The sequence below is a fragment of the Adiantum capillus-veneris genome, chromosome 21 (assembly GCF_014529385.1).
Source record: "Adiantum capillus-veneris isolate H3 chromosome 21, ASM1452938v2, whole genome shotgun sequence".
NCBI lineage: Eukaryota > Viridiplantae > Streptophyta > Polypodiopsida > Polypodiales > Pteridaceae > Adiantum > Adiantum capillus-veneris.
Window position 1 is genome coordinate 101,324,691 of NC_140951.1, and position 5,768 is coordinate 101,330,458.

Below are 5,768 nucleotides of genomic sequence, written 5' to 3' on the forward strand. Positions count from 1 at the left end.
GGTGGTTTCAATGGTTTGTGCAATTCTTGAATAGTTAATGTACAAAAACGTTTAGTCACACAATTTTTGTTTGAAATAAAGGAAGTTTTCTTGAATAGTGTATTCGAGAAATGTGTGCATAGAATTGTCAAGCATATGAAACCATGTCATTTTGAAGTCATCATCATGTGCATAAGTGTCACGCATAGTGTCAAATGAAGTTCCCATAATGGTTAACAGATTATTAAGTAAGGGTCCTCTACTTAAAGCATCAACTACAATGTTTTCTTTACTAGGCTGGTATTAAATGCTGGGCTGAAAAATATGATTAAAAGCGGCCCACTTGATATGTCTATCATCTATTAAAGGGCTGAAAAAGTAAGTATTTGATACTTTGTTGATCATTTTTAATGATCAAGTCAATACCCATTACATAATGTTTCCAGATTTTCAATGCATGTACCACAATAGTCAATTCTTTATCATAAGTACTGAACTTTGTTTAAGAAGGTTTGAATTTATGAATTTCAAAAGCAAGTGGATGGTTATCTTGCATAAGGACTACACCCATACCTTTTCCACTAGCATCAGTGAGACTACGACAAAGAATGGTCCTTCAAAATCAGGTAGCTGTATTAAAGTTGCATTAGTCAAAGCATGTTTAAGTGCATTAACTAAGATTTCTTGTAAATCAATCCATTCATAAGGTCTTCAACAGGAGAGTCAAATAATGTGACTTGTAATAAAAGTTACGAACAAATTTCTTGTAATAGCTACAAAGACCCATGAAAGAACGTAGTTCATGCAAGTTTCTGGGTCTAGGCATGACTAAATGGCTTCAATTTTCTTGGGGTCTACATGTATTTCCTTACTCGATACGATGTGTCCCAAATATTCAATTTCAAATTGGAAAAATGAACCAAGTTATTGTGTCCAAGCATATCAATTACACGTTGGAAAGGGGGAAATGGGAAAACACCCAACACACACTATGAATGCCTCTCTATAGCCCAGTGATTCCACAACACCCATATCCCCTATTTAATACACACCCAGACAACCTGTATGCAAACTACTACTTCTCGTGCATAGACTTGAACATCCCAGACTGCCCATACCCAACCTCTCCGTATGCAATCATAGCTCTTATCCTCAACCCTTCAGAACACACCATACACTCACATATAAGTAGTCCCGATACCCTCATACACCCTAAGGTCATTGGTAGACAGGTACTCTCCCACAAGCTAGTATATGCTCTTTTGCACACACAATGTCCGCATATATCACTCACATATGAGATAGTACAATAGATGATGAAGGTGCATGGATAGCTAATAGAGAGAAAAGAGAGAAAAATTGTATGTGATGAGTTTGAAATTCAATAGAGTCTTTTACAAGTGATGGTGTAGCTTTCGACATTGCTACACATGTTTGGCTCAATCCACTTGCCATCCATAGCGCGCTTGGGTATTGGTAGGTTGCACCCAACCATTTCTCTTCATGCAGTCCTGGTTCATAACTTGGCCTGATTCCCTTTACTTCCGGTAGCATCTTCAACTCCTTCTCATGGCAAGCTACGCTCCTCAAGCCCTGGTGGCCACACCTTTGCGCAGTAATTATCCTCAACCTACTCACGGATCCACAAAACTTCCCATGCTTTGGCAACACAACTTCGAATAGTTTCTCCCACATTTCAACGTGCTTGATGCAATCACACGCTGCCACCCTTAATTTGCAGTTGGCTGAAGACCCTTCAATAAACCTGCACAACCCAAGTATCAGCCTGCAGTCATACTCTCATGTACCCGAGGACTCTCACCCTTCACGTCCACCTCCTTGCAATGCTTGGTTTTTTCACTCTCTAGCTCTTCTCCCATGCACTCGGCACTCCTTGGCTTTGCATACGGCACCCCTCAGCACCCTATGATTGTTAGGCTATTGAGCAAAGAAACCTCCTGTTCTGTCCCTCTCGGCACTGCACATCCGCCTTCACTCCCTATCTGTAGCACTCGGTGCCCCTCTTTGCAACCTTCTTCAACCGACCATCACCCCCTGGTTGCCCTCAACCCCTTGCCTTCCTATAGTGTTTCCAACCATGAACCCTCTCCTCATGGCGTCATTGGATTTGGTTATATTTTGGCCTGCTAGGCCGCGTGGCAAAGCAAGGGACACCGGTTGCCGGTCGAATGTAGTCGTTAGGGGACCGTTGACCAAAAAGTCAACACACGCAGCTCACACGGAGTCTTGAACCCCCAACCTCACATCCCAGGAGCACTACCCTAACCACTGCACTACGTGCGTGCATATGCACATGCTAGGATGAATGCGCTACATATGTTGAAGATGTCTCCTCCCCCCAAAAAAGCGACGTGACCGGCTGGGCCAATCACGCCCACCTACACGCGGCCTAGCAGACTGATATTTAACCAAAGCCGGCCTCATCACCCGGCAGCAGCTAGCGGCGTGGAAACCCCCCTTCGGTGATCACCTCCTCAAGTTTGTGCTCTGTAGCCCATGCTCATGGCCCCGCCTTGGCGGCCCTCCTCCCCCTTTGGTCTTGGCAGCCTTCTGCAAAACTCCATGTGCTCTTAAAGAGAATTGACTGCTCCTTCTTCTAACCTCCAACCAGCCCTTCACCTATGGCGGCATCCCTCACTCCTGGCCTAGCCCTTCTTCCAGCGCTCTAAGACTGCCCACCCATCCTTATGGCCTTCACTTTTTTCTTTTGCATGGCCACCAGGTGGTGCCACTTTCCCTCTGTTGCTTGTGCTGCTCGTTCTTTGTTGCAGGCTTTTTTTTCAAAAGTTCTTTTTTTATTGTAACGTCCCCAATTAGGTAGCATTCCCACGAGCAAAGAAAGCTGCGTAGTGTAGTCGTGCTTAGCTCCGACTACTTTGATATCCGCATTGCTTGATTCTGATCTGATCACCAAAGAGATTCCCCTAAATAGTGACTGTCGTGGTCGACCATCCATGTATAGCTTTGCATCCCTTAGCACGATGATCTGTGCTCTTGCACCAAGGTCAACATGGCCGCAAAAAACACATGTATCTCCACATAGACAATATCGGGGCATCGAGATACCTGGGGACAGAGTGGTGACTGCCAAGACCATCACAATCTTCGATCCCGGTGAACTTTTCCACCAAATTGGCACACACGCTGTTAAGCTTTTGTCTAGTAGAGCTTCAAAAAACCATGAGTTGACCTTCGAAGTGTCACATATGGCATACATATCTCAATGGCACTGGCTCAAATTTGCATCTACTACCCGCTGAAGCATTCTCCGATCGCCCTGCCTGATGTCATGCACCGGCTGGCACCTTCCATGGTCCGACACACCTTGGGTGCACCATCATTGCCCACCCTCTAGTTGAGCATTCATGCTCAACCGTAGCATTATTTAGGTAAAATAAGTATGTATAGAGAGAATGATAGCTACATAGGCCGCATAAGAAAAATGATGATAATGGTTGTATAAATAGGATAGGATAGAGAGAAAAGTGTCTGCTGCATCATATGCGAGGATCAAATGGAAAGCTCAAAGCTTCCCCAAGCATGATGTATAGTCCACGTGGATCAAACGTAAATCATTTGTTGAGGCCATCCACTTGTAAAGCATGTATATCCAAGCCTTGCTTTGCACTTGTAGGCCAATAGACAGGCCACCCTTCCAGCTCTTTATAGCACGGAGCTTTGTCACTCCTGCATCCACAAGCCTTTGTGCCAACCATAAGAATACTTGTGATCACTTGAAGCATCGATACCATAAGCCGCTATCATGTCACCTGATAGAGAACTCTCCATATCATCACCTCCTTTATCATATGAGCAATGAAACCTGCATAGTGCACCTTGCAAAGCAACCTGGAACAACATAGCTATCAATAGCATAGCATAAAGTAGACAAACCCTGCCATTTTCCTCCACTTTTGCTGCATAGCCAAGCAAACATGTTACCTTTGCAAACCTGTATCCAAACCCTCTGTAAACGGATCCAAGCCCACCTTTTCATACTCAAGAGTATGGCTTGCTAGAGCTTCAACCTGTTCTTCAAATACCTCATCACCTGCAAGGTTGGTGGCACCTTCCTCTTTGCATGGAACCTCTCTCTTATAGGATGCACCTGTATCAGTTTCCATAGAGTCATCTGTCGGAGCTAGCTCTCCACGGCGACACACAAACTTTGAAACTTCAAAGTACACCTCGACATGGCCATCAAGGCAAGGTTGCCCCACCCCCTGCATAGATAAATCAACTTGACCTACCACAGCTTCTGTTCCTAGCTCTTGCAAGTCATCCTCAAAAACCTACTCTTCAATTAGGTCTGATGCACAATCAAACCATACCTCTTCCTCCAATAGGGACTCACCATCACAAGACATTTGATAGGGCTTTTCGATAGGCATATTCACACAAGGTACCTCCGCACTTGAACTATGCTCCTCTTTGACCTTCAAATGACTGGCATCCAACTCGTATACATCTTGCTCCACTTCATCTACATGAAAAACATCATAACTTTCATACCTAGAAGAGATGGACTCTGTCTCCCACATGTAGATGTTTTTCATCTACATGAAAAACATCATAACTTTCATACCTAGAAGAGATGGACTCTGTCTCCCACATGCTATCCGTGTCCAAACTGCTGCTGGAGCTATGAGAACTGTCGGACTCCTCTTTTGATCTTGTTGGTTCTTGCACCTTTGCTGTCAGCCTCGTTGTTGGCTCTAGAACTGACACCTCTTCTTTAAGATCTTCTATCACCTCGTCCTCTTGAGGAAGCAAACTAGGTGGCACTCTGAATATGCCCCTCTGTATCTTTTGAGACCTGATTGACACTTCTTCTACCTTTTCTAGCATGGTATCAACTTTGTGTGCTTTGATCAAATGCATATCAATAAAAGAAAGGGCTTTTACCTCTTGATGCTCATCAATCTGTTTGGGCCTAGGTCCACTGGCTACCGTGATTGCTGACTGTATCAATCCTGCCTCCATCTTCTTCTTCATCTTTCTACTCTTTGCTTTGGTGACTCTGACAGCTTCGTTATAAGTCCTTGGATCTTCATAGCCCACCCTCTCACGAACATAGGGATGCAAGCAAGATAGAAACTTTTCCAGCTTAAAATACCCCACATTGTTTGCTTAGGTAGTAGTTGAAAAATCCCCCCAATAAGCTTCAAATCTATCAATAAAAGCATCAAAATTTGCACTTAAGTCCTGCTGCAAACCTTTGATCTTTACATCTGCTTCCGAAGCCGACACCACTTTTCGATACCTTTGTAGAGAGTGCTCTCAAAATTCGATCCAATTCTGCTTGTGCACATGATCTTCTAAGCCATCAAACCAAACTTTTGCTTTACTTCACAGCACCAAAGGTAGATTCTGGAGCTTTGATTCCTCACCTAGAATCCACAGTACCGTCAACATAAATAACTCAAAATTCACAATCCAATCGTCAGCATCTTCATCTCCTTTGAAAACTGGACCAAATTCCTGCTTCATATTGACTCACGAACACCTTGCTAGGAAGCAATCAGTGGATCCTCCGTGGGGGCATCACAAGATGGAAAGGGGGAAATGGGAAACACCCAACACACACTATGAATGCCTCTCTAGTGATTGCACAACACCCCTATCCCCTATTTAACACACACACAGACAACCTCTATACAAACGACTACGTCTCCTCCATAGACTTGAACATCCCCGATTGCCCATACCAACCTCTCTGCATGCAATCATAGCTCTTATCCTCAACCCTTCACAACACACCATACACT

At 44.2% G+C, this 5,768-nt stretch overlaps 1 pseudogene; it reads right to left on the reverse strand.

Moving 5' to 3' along the window:
- Positions 1 to 3,497: 3,497 nt before the first annotated feature.
- Positions 3,498 to 4,995, reverse strand: LOC147431440 (uncharacterized; annotated as a pseudogene).
- Between the last annotated feature and the right edge of the window lie 773 nt (positions 4,996 to 5,768).